This window comes from Pristiophorus japonicus, chromosome 20 (genome assembly GCF_044704955.1).
Source record: "Pristiophorus japonicus isolate sPriJap1 chromosome 20, sPriJap1.hap1, whole genome shotgun sequence".
Classification (NCBI taxonomy): Eukaryota; Metazoa; Chordata; class Chondrichthyes; family Pristiophoridae; genus Pristiophorus; species Pristiophorus japonicus.
In genome coordinates, this window is record NC_091996.1 from 94,072,834 (window position 1) to 94,087,763 (window position 14,930).

Below are 14,930 nucleotides of genomic sequence, written 5' to 3' on the forward strand. Positions count from 1 at the left end.
CATCTCTCTGTGACTGGACGCTCCGCTTACCGCCAAGCTCTGGTGAATGTGACATCTCACCAGCGACAACTCGCGGAGCCTCGAACATTCAACGTTTCTCAGGACCCAAAATAAACCTCAAAATGGCGTCAAAGTGCAGCAAATTAAATCGCACCGAATCCGGCGGGGGGGGGGGGGGGGAGCGGGAAGGAGGGTATTCTCAATTTGAGATCGGGGTGGGGGGTCTCTCAAAACAACCTCGGGGTTTTTTCTAAGGATCTTGATTGAGCAAGAGGACCTGGATGGTGCTTGGTCATCCCAAGTGGCCAACTTGACCCATCACCTTGTCCAACCTGACATGTGATCTTGGTCACCTTAGCCAACATGACCCATGACCATGGCCAGCTTGAACCCTTCAACTTGGCCAACTTGATCCCACGACCTTGGTCAATTTGACCCCCTTAACTTGGCCAACCTGAACTGTGACCTTGGCCAACTAGACCTGTGACTGTGGTCAATTTGACCCCCTTAACTTGGCCAACCTGACCTGTGATCTTGGCCAACTAGACCCATGACCTTGTCCAACCTGACCCACGATCCCCCTCGCCCCCCCCACAAACACGGTGCGATAACCTAGAACATTGAACTTGGGAGGCGGGACTGCAGAGAACGACCCAGCTACATCTGAGGTACTACGACTGGCTTCCCCCGCTCCCCCCCCAACACCCCCAGTGACGACAGAGGTAAAGGGGGGGGGGGGGTGCTCAGTACATCGGTGCGCCCTTCTCCCCTGCCAGCAGCTCGCGGCCCGCCTCGTCACGGCTCCCGTTGCTAGCCGCGCCCAGCAGCGGCGGGTGGGGCGGGGGGGGAGCGAGGGGGAGGGGGAGAGGGTGCGGAGGAGCCTGGTCCCGGCAGGGCGTGGGGTAGACGAACATCCGGTGCAGGAGGGGTAGCTGCTGGCCTTTCTCGTCCCGGATCACCATGTTGAGGGCCACGGGCAGCGGCGAGACGTGGCCAAAGTTGTAGGGGTAGGCACCTGCCAGGAGTTGGTGCCCGTAGACCAGCTGGTAGGGGTCCTGGTAGAAAGCCACCTTGGCCAGCTCCTCGTCCCCATCCTTGAAGCGGAGGGCTCCGGGGTGGAAGGCGGGCGGCTTGTTCTCGGTGTCGGGGTGCGAGCGGCAGTTGCCGGCAGTGATCAGCGGCATCGGGTACTCCTGCACCGGGTACCCCGCCTCCACAGCGCTCTCTTCGAAGCTCTCGCGGGACGTCATGGCCTCCAGCACCCGGAAGTCGCGCCCGTCCTCCTCCTCCTCCTCCCTCGCCGGCGCCGGCTCCAGTGGCGGGAGATCATCACGGGCTCGCTCAGCGCAGGGCGACGTCATCGTCGTGGCCGCCTCCTGCTCCGTCGGCGGGCTGGATCTTCCACACTCGCTGGTGCCCGGCGACCTGCCCCTCGAACGCGGCTCCTGGCCGCTGGCGTAGGGCGTCCGTGTCTCCGGCGTGTCGGCCGCACGCGGCGTGCGCTGCGTCAAACCCGTTGCCTCGTCCGCCATTGAGTCCTGGGCGGGAGCGCAGGCGTTGATCGGGCATCCCTCCCCCGCTGGGCTTCTCGCGGGCTCCCGTTCGCTGTAAGGCGCCGCCGTTGGCGTGTTGCGCTCCGGGATTGGCGGGATCCCCTCCTCGCCCCCATCCCCCGCCGGCGAGCGAGCGGCGGGCGATGCCCCCAGCCCCGGGCACGTGCCGTCCCCTGCCCGGGCCAGGTGCCGCTTCTGGTGCCTGCGCAGGGTGGCGGCGGTCTTGCAGGTCTTCGGGCACTGCGGGCAGGCGTGTCTGGTGCCCGCGCAGGGTGGCGTCCTCTGGGCCGCTCCGGGGGGTGCCTCGGGCGTCTTGGACGGGGGGTCCGCAGGGCGCTCGGGGCTCGGGGGCGGCGGGGCCCACAGCCTTGGGCCGGCGTGCGTCTTCTCGTGCTTCCTCAGGGTCTTGGCCAGGGCGAACGGCTTGGCGCAGAAGCGGCAGCTGAGCTGGGCGGGAGGCGGGGGCCGGGCTCGCTCGTGGTCTCGTGGAGCGTCGAACCTTTCTGGCCGGGCGGGACTCCCCCCGTCCTCCTGGGCCCCGCCGACCTCCATCGTCTGCCGGCAGCTGGGCTCAGCGGGCTCCTCCCCCTCCCGCTCTGCACCCCTGCCGGCCCGCGCCAGCCAGCGGGCTGAGTGGCGGTAGCGCAGCTTCCGCCGCCAACCCGACTTCTTGGTCCCGTGGAAGCCCCCCGCCCGCCGCTTGGGCTTGTAGGAGTAGTAGGGGCGCCACAGGTTGTCGTCCGTGTCGTTGTCGCTGACCTCCTCGCCTGACTCATTGCCCAGGAAGTAGTCTGTCCGCCGCCGGTGCTGCCGCTCCTCCTTGTCTGTCCGCTGCTTCTTGCCCGCGGCAGGCAGCATCGCCGCCGCCGTTTGGGGCCCTCCCCCTGCGGGCCGGTGCTCCCGGCTCGGCCCGCCCTTGTCGCGGATTAGGTCGGCCTCGGAGATGCGGCGCTTGACGATGGCCTCCTCGCCAATGCGCACGGTGATGCGGCAGAGCGGGGCGCCGCGCCCCTCGGAGGCGTCGCCGGCGCAGGCGGGCTTGGCAACGTAGGTCATGGTCCTCCCGCGGGCCGGGGTGGTGGTGGTGGTGGCGGCAAGGGGCGGGTGCTGCTTCTTTGGCTTGTGGTGGGGAGCTCGGGGCTCCCGCTGTTGCTGCTGCTCGTGTCTTTGGTCGCCGGCGGCGGTGGGAGCGGGCGTCTCCATCCACTCCGGCCGTTTGGCCGCCCGCGCGCAGGGCGCTGCCACGGGCTCCTCGTTCTGGCCGACGTCGGCTGCTGCTTCCTCCCCCTCCCCCTCCCCCTCCTCCTCGCGGCCGCACCGGCCGTTGTAGGCAATGACCGAGGACGGGTGGCGATGGATCGGCAGGGCGGCGGCGGGCAGGGCATTGCTGTGCACGATGACGGACGACTTGGCGGGGCGCCCATAGGTGATGACGGAGGGAAGCGTGGCGGAGGCCTCGGGCAGCGGGAACGTCGGGGGAGGGGCAGGCTGGGAGGCTGGTGCCTCGCAGACGTCCTCCATCGGCGCCGGCGCCGGGCGTCCCCCGGGGAAAGGGTGGGGGGCAGAGCCCCCGTCTTCGGCGACCTCCGCGGGGCAGGCCGGCCCCAGCAGCGACTCCCGGTGCTCGGGGCTGAGCGAGCCCATCGCCGCCTGCGGCAGAGTGGCCAGTTCGCTGTCGGCGGCAGCCGGTGAGATGTCCTGGGCGTATTTCAGCAGCCCGGCCGACACCGAGTGGCTATAGGTCTTGTAGGGCCGCTTCTGCGACCTCATGGGCAGCAGGCGATACAGCTTGAAGGCGTTGAGCTTTGGCTTGTAGCCCCCGTTGGGGGTCTTCTGGCTGATGGTCAGGCCAGGGTCGACGCCGTGGAAGGACTTCTGGTGGGTCTTGAGGTTGTAGTAGGTGACGAAGGTCTCCCAGCAGAAGATGCACTGGTAGCGACGCTCCCCGGTGTGCCACACCTCGTGCTTGGTGCGGTACTCGGCCAGGGCGAAAACCTTCTCGCAGAAGCGGCATGGGTAGCGGCGGCGCCACGAGTGCACGTTGGCGTGGCGCTTGAGGCTGGAGAGGGTCATGTAGGAGCGCTGGCACACGGCGCAGAAGTAGAGCAAGTGGCCGTCGACTACCTTCATGAAGTGTTCGTCGTCGGTGAGCGCCTCAGCGCGCGGCAGCTTCCGGGGGCGCCCGGCCTGCGCCATCACCGGCTCCCCGTCCGCCCGCTCCCGCCCGCTGCTGCCGCCGTCCGGTGCCTCCTCCTGGGGCCTCTCCGCCCGCCGGCACAGCGTCTGGTGGGTGTGCAGCCGCTTGACGTGGACGAAGGGCTTGCGGCAGTGCCGGCAGCTCAGGGCCCGTCCCGCCCGGTGGAGCTTGGCGTGCAGGGTGAGTGCGGCGGAGGAGCTGAAGGAGCGGGCGCAGAGCCCGCAGCACAGGGGGACGCAGGGGTAGCCGGCGGGCACAGCCTCCGGCGGAGGGGGCGGTGCAGGGGGAGGGGGCGGCGGGACCTCCTCGGTAACGCCCGCCTCCGATCCCCCGCCACCAACCCCCTCCTCGGCCGCCCCGCCGCCGTCCGCGGGCCCCCAGCTCCCGCCGCCCTCCACCCGCGGCAGGGCCCCGCTGTCTCCGGGGACGTCGATGGTGCCGGCGGACGTGGCCTCCTCCACGCTGAAGCCCAGCCCCCGGAAGGCTGCCGTGCTGAGCGTGTACAGCCGCTTGGCGGCGGCCGCCTGCTCCGTCACCTCCCGCCGCGCAGCGTGGAACAGGCCGTTCAACGGGCTGTCGCGGCTCTGGTCCTCGGCGCCCTCCAGGCCCGGCGGCGGCCCGGGGTCCCCGCGATCGGCGCTGGCGCCCAGGGAATGTTCGGCGGGGTGGTTTCCGGCGCTCTCAGGCCGGCCGCACGGCACTCGGGAATGATAGGCGGACGGGGGCCGCTCCGCCTCGCCGGGCCGTTGGCCGGCGGGGGCGGTGAGGTCGATGGGGATGGAGGGTCCACGGGCAGGCCTGGTGGCGAACAGCAGATCGGCAGGCCACAGCCCCATGTCGTTCTCTCGGCCCTTGCCCCCGGTGCAGAGGCGATGGTCCTCTTTGGCGTCCTGGGAAAGGTCCGAGGTGTGGGAGAGCGGAGACGGGGCCAGGGGGCAGCCCAACCTATCGGGGCAGGTCCTGGCTTGAGTGGCCACCTCCGCCAATTCCTCCAGGAAGCGGATGCCCAGCCGGTGCCCGGCCCTGGCCAGCTCGCCGGCCTCCTCCAGCCTCTCCACCACCACACATGAGCTGTACAAGAAGTGGAGGATCTTGGCGAAGACGCCCGCCTTCATCTCCCGCAGCTCCAGCACCGGCTCCATGGCCCACAGGCTGGGCCCGGCCAGCAGCTCCTTGAAGTAGAGGCTGAAGGCGGCCAGGACATTCTTGTGGGCCTTGAACTTGCTGTCCTCCACCACGATGGTCACGTCGCAGAAGATGCCCTGTATCCGCTGCTCGTTCAGCTCATGGAGCAGGATCTTGGAGTGGCCTCTGTCCGTCACCTCGAAGCCCGAAGCCATTTTGTCTCGGAACCTGCAGGGGTGGGGGGCAGCGAAGAAAAAGAAACACAAAAGAGGGAAAGAACGTTAGAATATCTCAGAATCATTCGAGTAAATCTGCATCATGGAACCTACAAACTAATAAGTCTTGCTTCAAAAGCTAAATACTGCGCATGCTGGAATCGGGAATAAAAACACTGGTAATATTCAGTGGGCCAGGCAGCAGCTGCGGGGAGAGAAACAGAGTTAACGTTTTGAGTCTGTGACCCTCTGTCAGGACTGGCGAATGTTCAAATAGAACGGGTTCTTCAGGGGGAGGGGAGGGGAAGAACAAAAGTGAAGGTCGATGATCGAGTGGAGGATAGGAGAAATTAGAGAGACAAAGGGGATGGCGGGCAGACTTGAGATGGTAATGGCAGAAGTTAGAAAAAGGTTAGTCTAGATGCACCAACAACAACTTGCATTTATATAGCGCCTTTAACGGTAGAAAAACGTCCCAAGGCGCTTCACAGACAAAGCAGAATTTGACACCGAGCCACATAAGGAGAGATTAGCACAGGCGACCAAAAGCTGGGGCAAAGAGGTTGGTTTTAAGGAGCGTCTTGAAGGAGGAAAAAGAGGTGGAGAAGTTTAGGGAGGGAGTTCCAGAGCTTGGGGCCCAGGCAACAGAAGGCACGGCCACCGATGGTGGAGCGATTATAATCAGGGATGCTCAGGAGGGCAGAATTAGAGGAGCGAGACATCTCGGGGGGTTGTGGGGCTGGAGGGGATTACAGAGTTAGGGTGTGAATGGTGAATAATGACCCTGGGATACAGAGAGAAAAAAATAGCATCAGATCGAGGGCAGGGTCAGGGAGGGGGTCGTTGGAAGGGAGCAGAATATGGGAAAGATCAGAAAGGCCACTCAGCCCATTCCTCCCTCCGATCACACATGGTCTACCTTACCATGGACTATCCAACTCGTTAATCCCCCACAGGAAGATACCATCAGATCTCTGGAATTCTCTGTCTCATAGGCCTGTGGAGACTCAGTCGTTGAGTATATTCAAGACCGAGATCGATAGATTTTGGGATATTAAGGGAATCGAGGGATCGGGCAGGAAAGTGGAGTTGAGGTCGAAGATCAGCCATGATCTGATTGAATGGCAGAGCAGGCTCGAGGGGCCGAATGGCCGACTCCTGTTCCTAATTCTTATGTTCTTATCCCTCGGAGGAAATTCGCAGGCAGCCTACGAGATATCCACATTGTGACATCAGTGGCCTCAGCTCGGATATCTGACTCAGATATTGACTTTTGATTTGCTTTGCAACTACCTCACAGATAACAATCCATCAATCGCAGTTGCTGAACTGAACTCCCTGGCATGAATCAGCACCTTCTGGAGAGGATGGACGACCACTGACGCCAGATTCATTGTTTCCGGAGTGTAGTTACTGCCTTTTAATGGCCCTATTCAGTGGCTAACTTATACACATCGAGAATTTCTCAGAGGGCGCCGTGCGATACATTGAAGGTATTGATTGAGGTTGGAATCCTGACTGAGCGAATCTTAACTAGTTCCGCTGCAAATAGAAAGACTTGCATTTATATAGCGCCTATCACGACCACGGGACGTTTCAAAGCACTCTACAGCCAATGAAGTACTTTTGGAGTGTGGTCACTGTTGTAATGTGGAAAACGCAGCAGCCAATTTGCACACAGCAAGTTCCCACACACAGCAATGTGATAATGTGGCGGAGGGGCAGTACTGAGGGAGCGCCGCACTGTCGGAGGGGCGGTACTGAGGGAGCACCGCACTGTCGGAGGGGCAGTACTGAGGGAGCGCCGCACTGTCGGAGGGGCAGTACTGAGGGAGCGCCGCACTGTCGGAGGGATGGTACTGAAGGAGCGCCGTGCTGTTGGAGGGGCAACACTGAGGGAGCTCCGCACTGTTGGAGGGGCAGTACTGAGGGATCGCCGCACTGTCGGAGGGGCAGTACTGAGGGAGCGCCGCATTGTCGGGGGGCGGTACTGAGGGAGCGCCACACTGTCGGAGGGGCAGTACTGAGGGAGCGCTGCACTGTCGGAGGGGCAGTACTGAGGGAGCGCCACACTGTCGGTGGGGCAGTACTGAGGGAGCGCCGCATTGTCGGGGGGCGGTACTGAGGGAGTGCCGCACTGTCGGTGGGGCAGTACTGAGGGAGCGCCACACTGTCGGTGGGGCAGTACTGAGGGAGCGCCACACTGTCGGTGGGGCAGTACTGAGGGAGCTCCGCACTGTCGGAGGGGTAGTACTGAGGGAGCTCCGCACTGTCGGAGAGGTAGTACTGAGGGAGCGCTGCACTGTCGGAGGGGCAGTACTGAGGGAGCTCCGCACTGTCGGAGGGGTAGTACTGAGGGAGCGCTGCACTGTCGGAGGGGCGGTACTGAGGGAGCGCCGCACTGTCGGTGGGGCAGTACTGAGGGAGCTCCGCACTGTCAGAGGGGTAGTACTGAGGGAGCGCCGCACTGTCGGTGGGGCGGTACTGAGGGAGCGCCGCACTGTCGGTGGGGCAGTACTGAGGGAGCGCCGCACTGTCGGAGGGGCAGTACTGAGGGAGCGCCGCACTGTCGGTGGGGCAGTACTGAGGGAGCTCCGCAGTGTCGGAGGGGTAGTACTGAGGGAGCGCCGCACTGTCGGAGGGGCAGTACTGAGGGAGCGCCGCACTGTCGGAGGGGCAGTACTGAGGGAGCGCCGCACTGTCGGAGGGGCAGTACTGAGGGAGCGCCGCACTGTCGGAGGGGTAGTACTGAGGGGACGCCGCACTGTTGGAGGTGCTGGCTTTCAGATGAGACGTTAAACCACCTGCTCTCCCAGGTGGATGTAAAAGATACCAGGGCACTATTTCGAAGAAGAGCAGGGGAGTTCTCCCCGGTGTCATGGGGCCAATATTTATCCCTCAATCAACATCACTAAAACAGATGATCTGGATCATTATCACATTGCTGTGTGTGGATGCTTGCTGTGCGCAAATTGGCTGCCGTGTTTCCCACATTACAACAGTGACTACACCCCAAAAAGTACTTCATTGGCTGTAAAGCGCTTTGAGACATCCAGTGATCATGAAAGGCGTTATATAAATGCCAGTCTGTCTTTTCTTTTTCAGTTTAATATCCACACCGTTCCTCTTTATTCTTTAACTGTTTATATCTCCCAGATTTTCATTTATTCCTGACTGGCTGGCTGTTTCCCCCTGGCTGGGGAGTCTAGAACCAGGGGTCACAGTCTCAGGATAAGGGGTTGGCCATTTAGGACTGAGATGAGGAGGGATTTCTTCTCTCAGAGGGTGGTGAATCTTTGGAATTCTCTGCCCCAGAGAGCTGTGGCGGCTCAGTCTTTGAGTATATTCAAGACAGAGATCGATAGGTTTGTGGATATTAAGAGAGTCGAGGGATCGGCGGGAAAGTGGAGTTGAGGTTGATCTCATTGAATGGCGGAGCAGGCTCGAGGGGCCGAATGGCCGACTCCTGCTCCTAATTCATGTTCTTAGACAGGAATAATTTCTTGATGCAATGTTGACATCCTCCACTTAGTTTATTTTATCCCCTTAGATCTAATGAAAAAAGACTTACATCTATATAGCACCTTTCACGGCCACTGGACGTCCCAAAGTGCTTTACAGCCAATGAAGTACTTTTGGAGAGTAGTCACTGTTGTAATTACTCTGATGATTAATTTGTATATTTCATTATTTAATTCCGAGTAAATTGGTAACTGGATTTGATGTGCTTTCAAGTTAGTTGGCAATTAAATAATTCCTGATTATTTCTTAACTATTTCAATGTTTATTTACCCGTTTTAAGCAGCTGCAGTTAATATTGGAGCGTGGGCACCAAATTCCCCGATCCCAGCTACCCCCGGGACCCGGCAACCCTCCTTTGCCGGGTCACAATCCCCATTTATGCTTCAAGTTTGTCTCTGTCTCTGTCGCTCCTCAAGCCTCGAACCTCACCAGGACAGCAAAAGCCCACGGCAACAGGGGTCCATGGCAACCGGGGTCCCTGGCAACAGGGGTCCATGGCAACAGGGGTCCATGGCAACAGGGGTCCATGGCAACACGGGTCCATGGCAACACGGGCGCATGGCAACATGGGCCCATGGCAACAGAGGTCCATGGCAACACAGGCCCATGGCAACAGGGGTCCACAGCAACACAGGCCCATGGCAACTTGGGTCCATGGCAACATATGCCCATGGCAACAGGGGTCCACGGCAACACAAGCCCATGGCAACATGGGTCCATGCCAACATAGGTCCTTGGCAACACAGGTCCATGGCAACAGGGGTCCATGACAACAGGGGTCCATGGCAACAAAGACCCATGGAAACACAGGTCCCATGGTAACAGAGGCCCATGGCAACACAGGCCCATGGTAACAGAAGCCCATGGTAACAGAGTTCCATGGCAACAGTTCCATGGCAACATAGGTACATCCCATTTGTGCTTTTTTAAACTAGATGGATCCATTTTTGATTGATGGAACACTGTAACACTCAAGACGGGACATTTAGTTCCAGGCGGTGAGGATTCCGGATCACGACCCCCACCCCTCCGCCCCCCACAAGGCATTGAGGACCACCAACAAGGGGTCTGAGCTCCAGAGGTAGTGCACCCGCACATGTACCCTAGAGAGGCGAGGCAGCATTGGGCCCTCAAAATCACCCATGGCACGTTCGGGGCAGGGGGAAGATTGGGGATAACGGAGTAATCCAGAAAGCGGGATTTTCATAAAGCTAACCTTGGTCAGACACACTTGGAGCAAAGTGCACAGTTCTGGTCTGGTTAAAAAGAGAGACTTGCATTTATATAGCGCCTTTCACGACCGCACATCCCAAAGCCAATGAAGTACTTTTTGAAATGTCATCACTGTTGTAATTTAGGAAACGCGGCAGCTAATTTGCACAAAGCAAGCTCCCACAAACAGCAATGCCATGATGACCAGATCATGTTTTAGTGATGTTGATAGAGGGATAAATATTGGCCCCAGGACACCGGGGAGAACTCACTTGCTCTTTTTTGAAATAGTGGCCATGGGATCAGTCCACCTGAGAGAGCAGATGGTTGTAACGTTTCATCCACAAGACGGCACCTCCGACAGTGCAGCACTCCCTCAGTACTGACCCTCCATCAGTGCAGCGCTCCCTCTATATTGTCCCTCTGACAGTGCAGCGCTCCCTCTATACTGACCCTCCGACAGTGCGGCGCTCCCTCAGTCCAGCCCGTCCAAAAGTGCGGCGTTCCCTCAGTCCAGCCCCTCCGACAGTGCGGCGCTCCCTCAGTCCAGCCCCTCCGACGGTGCGGCGCTCCCTCAGTACTGCCCCTCCGACAGTGCGGCGCTCCCTCAGTACTGCCTCTCCGACAGTGCGGCGCTCCCTCAATACTGCCCCTCTGACAGTGCAGCACTCCCTCAGTACTGCCCCTCCAACACTGCGGCGCTCCCTGAGTCCCGCACCTCTGACAGTGCAGCGCTCCCTGAGTCCTGCACCTCTGACAGTGCGGCCCTCCCTCGGTACTGCCCCTACGACAGTGTTGCATTCCCTCAGTACTGCCCCTGTGACAGTGCGACACTCCCTCAGTACTGCCCCTCCGACAGTGCGGCGCTCGCTCTATACTACCCCTCCGACAGTGCGGCGCTCCCTCAGGACAGCCCCTCGGACAGTGCAGCACTCCCTCAGTACTACCCCTCCCGACAGTGCGGAGCTCCCTCATTACTGCACCTCCGACAGTGCGGCCCTCCCTCAGTACTGCCCCTCCGTTAGTGCGGAGCTCCCTCAGTACTGCACCTCCGACAGTGTGCCGTTCCCTCAGTACTGCCCCTGCATCAGTGCAGCGTTCCTTCAGTCCAACCCCTCCGACAGTGCAGTGCTCCCTCAGTACTGCCCCTCCGACAGAGCGGCACTCCCTCAGTCCTGCCCCTCCAACAGTGCGGCCCTCCCTCAGTACTGCCCCTCCGATAGTGCAGCAGTCCCTCAGTCCAGCCCCTCCGACAGAGCGGCACTCCCTCAGTACTGCCACTGCGACAGTGCGGCGCTCCCTCAGTCCAGCTCCTCGGACAGAGGGGCACTGCCCCTCCCGACGGTGCAGCGCTCCTTCAATACTGCCCCTCCAACACTGCGGCGCTCCCTCAAGTCTGCCCCTCCGACAGTGCAGCACTCCCTTAGTACTGCCCCTCCGACAGTCCGGCAGTCCGTCAGTCCAGCCCCTCCGACAGTGTGGCGTTCCCTCATTACTGCCCCTCCCGACGGTGCAGCGCTCCTTCAATACTGCCCCTCCAAAGCTGCGGCGCTCCCTCAATTCTGCCCCTCCGACAGTGCAGCACTCCCTTAGTACTTCCCCTCCGAAAGTGCGGCAATCCCTCAGTCCAGCCCCTCCGACAGTCCGGCAGTCCCTCAGTACTGCCCCTCTGACAATGCAGCGCTCCCTCAGTACTGCTCCTCCGATTGTGCAGCGCTCCCTAATATAGCCCCTCCGACACTGCGGCACTTCCTCAGTCCAGCCCTTCTGACAGAGCGGCGCACCCTCAGTACTGCCCCTCCGACAGTGCGGCGCACCCTCAGTACTGCCCCTCCGACAGTGCGGTGCTCCCTTGGTACTGCACCTCCCACAGTGCAGCTCTCCCTCAGTACTGTCCCTACGACAATGCATTACTGCCTCTGTCCAGCCCTTCCAACAGTGCAGCTGTCCCTCAGTTCTGCTGCTCCGACAGTGCAGCACTCCCTTTATACTGCCCCTCCGACAGTGCGACACTCCCTCATTCCAGCCACTCCGACTGTGCGACGTCCCTCAGTACAGCCCCTCTGACAGTGCGGCACTTCCTCAGTACTGCCCCTACGTAAATGCAGTACCCCCTCTGTCCAGCACCTCCAACACTGCGGCGCTCCCTCAATTCTGACCCTCCAACAGTGCAGCATTCCCTCAGTACTGCCCCTCCAACAGTGCAGCGCTCCCTCAGTACTGCCCGTCCCGACATTGCGGCACTCCCTCAGTACTGCCCCTCCGACAGTGCGGCACTCCCTCAGTACTGCCCTTCAGACAGTGCGGCGCTCCCTCAGTACTGCCCCTCAGACAGTGCAGCACTCACTCAGTACTGCCCCTCCGACATTGTGGCCCTTCCTCAGTCCAGCTCCTCCGACAGTGCAGCGTTCCCTCAGTACTGCCCCTCCCGACATTGCGGCACTCCCTCAGTACTGCCCCTCCGACAGTGCGGCACTCCCTCAGTCCAACCCCTCTGACAGAGTGGCAGTCCCTCAGTACTGCCCCTCAGACAGTGCGGCACTCCCTCTGTACTGCCCCTCCGACAGTGCGGCCCTCCCTCAATACTGTCCCTCCGACAGTGCGGCGCTCCCTCAGTACTGCCCCTCTGACAGTGCGGCGCTCCCTCAGTACTGCCCCACGACAGTGCGGAGCTCTCTCAGTACTGCCCCACCTACAGTGCGGCCCTCCCTCAATACTGCCCCTCCGACAGTGCGGAGCTCCCTCAGTACTGCCCCTGCGACAGTGCAGTGCTCCCTCAGTACTGCCTTTGCACCAGTGCGCGCTCCCTCAGGACAGCCCCTCCGACAGTGCGGCCCTCCCTAAGTCTAGCCCCTCCGACAGAGTGGCAGTCCCTCAGTCTAGCCCCTCCGAGAGTACAGTACTCCCTCAGTTCTGCCCCTCCGACAGTGTGGTGTTCCCTCATTACTGCCCCTCCCGACGGTGCAGCGCTCCTTCTGAACTGCCCCTCCAACACTGCGGCGCTCCCTCAATTCTGGCCCTCCGACAGTGCAGCACTCCCTTAGTACTTCCCTCAGAAAGTGCGGCAGTCCCTCAGTCCAGCCCGTCCGGCAGTCCCTCAGTACTGCCCCTCTGACAATGCAGCGCTCCCTCAGTACTGCCCCTCCAACAGTGCGGCGCTCCCTAATACAGCCCCTCCCGATAGTGCAGCACTCCGTCAGTACTGCTCCTCCCGACAATGCGGCGCTCCCTCAGTACTGCCCCTCCAACAGTGCGGCGCTCCCTCAGTACTGCCCCTCCGACAGTGCGGCCATCCCTCAGTCCAGCACCTCCGACAGTGCAGCTCTCCCTCAGTACTGTCCCTACGACAATGCAGTACTCCCTCTGTCCAGCCCCTCCAACAGTGCGGCGCCCCCTCAGTTCGGCCCCTCCGACAGTGCAGCACTCCCTCAGTACTACCCCTTCGACAGTGCGACACTCATTCCTGCCCCTCCGACTGTGCGACGTCCCTCAGTACAGCCCCTCTGACAGTGCGGCACTTCCTCAGTACTGCCCCTCCCGACAGTGCAGCGCTCCCTCAGTACTGCCCCTCCCGACATTGCAGCGCTCCCTCAGTACCGCCCCTCCAACAGTGCTGCGCTCCCTCAGTACTGTCCCTCCGACAGTGCGGCGCTCCCTCACTACTGCCGCTGCGACAGTGCGCGCTCCCTCAGGACAGCCCCTCCGACAGTGCGGCCCTCCCTCAGTCCAGCACCTCCGACAGTGCAGGTCTCCCTCAGTACTGTCCCTACGACAATGCAGTACTCCCTCTGTCCAGCCCCTGCAACAGTGCGGCGCCCCCTCAGTTCGGCCCCTCCGACAGTGCAGCACTCCCTTAGTACTACCCCTCCGACAGTGCGGCGCTCGCTGTATACTACCCCTCCGACAGTGCAATGCTCCCTCAGTACTACCCCTCCCGACACTGCGGCGCTCCCTCAGTACTGCCCCTCCGACAGTGCGGCGCTCCCTCGGTACTGCACCTCCGACAGTGCGGCCCTCCCTCAGTACTGCCCCTCCGACAGTGCGGAGCTCCCTCAGTACTGCCCCTCCGACAGTGCGGCCCTCCCTCAGTACTACCCCTCCGACAGTGCGGAGCTCCCTCAGTACTGCCCCTCCGACAGTGCGGCCCTCCCTCAGTACTGCCCCTCCGACAGAGTGGCAGTCCCTCAGTCCAGCCCCTCCGACAGAACGGCGCTCCCTCAGTACTGCCCCTCCGACAGTGCGGCGCTCCCTCACTACTGCCGCTGCGACAGTGTGGCGCTCCCTCAGTTCTGCTCCTCCGACAGTGTGGCGTTCCCTCATTACTGCCCCTCCCGACGGTGCAGCGCTCCTTCTGAACTGCCCCTCCAACACTGCGGCGCTCCCTCAATTCTGGCCCTCCGACAGTGCAGCACTCTCTTAGTACTTCCCTCCGAAAGTGCGGCAGTCCCTCAGTCCAGCCCCTCCGACAGTGCGGCCCTCCCTCAGGACTGCCTCTCCGACAGAGTGGCAGTCCCTCAGTCCAGCCCCTCCGACAGAACGGCCCTCCCTCAGTACTGCCCCTCCGACAGTGCGGTGCTCCCTCAGTTCTGCCCCTCCGACAGTGCAGCATTCCCTCAGTACTGCCCCTCCGACAGTGCGGCCCTCCCTCAGTCCAGCACCTCCGACAGTGCAGCTCTCCCTCATTACTGTCCCTACGACAATGCAGTACTCCCTCTGTCCAGCCCCTGCAACAGTGCGGCGCCCCCTCAGTTCGACCCCTCCGACAGTGCAGCACTCCCTCAGTACTGCCCCACGACAGTGCGGAGCTCTCTCAGTACTGCCCCACCTACAGTGCGGCCCTCCCTCAATACTGCCCCTCCGACAGTGCGGAGCTCCCTCAGTACTGCCCCTGCGACAGTGCAGTGCTCCCTCAGTACTGCCTTTGCACCAGTGCGCGCTCCCTCAGGACAGCCCCTCCGACAGTGCGGCCCTCCCTAAGTCCAGCCCCTCCGACAGAGTGGCAGTCCCTCAGTCTAGCCCCTCCGAGAGTACAGTACTCCCTCAGTTCTGCCCCTCCGACAGTGTGGTGTTCCCTCATTACTGCCCCTCCCGACGGTGCAGCGCTCC

The 14,930-nt window shown here is 61.7% G+C and overlaps 1 protein-coding gene and 1 long non-coding RNA gene across 3 annotated transcripts in view; one reads left to right on the forward strand and one right to left on the reverse strand.

Annotated features, from left to right (window-relative positions):
* Positions 1-14,930, forward strand: part of LOC139232700 (solute carrier family 35 member G3-like) — a 261,262-nt gene that overhangs the window by 173,282 nt on the left and 73,050 nt on the right. Inside the window, exon 1 of one of the 2 annotated variants that reach the window (XM_070863180.1) lies at positions 6,421-6,583. The exons of the other annotated variant lie outside the window; for it this stretch is intronic. The gene's annotated coding sequence lies outside the window, so the exon portion shown is untranslated. Of the gene's footprint in view, positions 1-6,420; positions 6,584-14,930 lie in introns of those variants that run through there. 2 annotated transcript variants of the gene reach the window in all.
* The window catches only part of LOC139232704 (uncharacterized), a 72,774-nt gene continuing 62,912 nt past the window's right edge, over positions 5,069-14,930 (reverse strand). Inside the window, exon 3 of the long non-coding RNA XR_011588077.1 lies at positions 5,069-5,103. This is a non-coding gene — a long non-coding RNA (uncharacterized lncRNA). The remainder of the gene's footprint in view (positions 5,104-14,930) is intronic.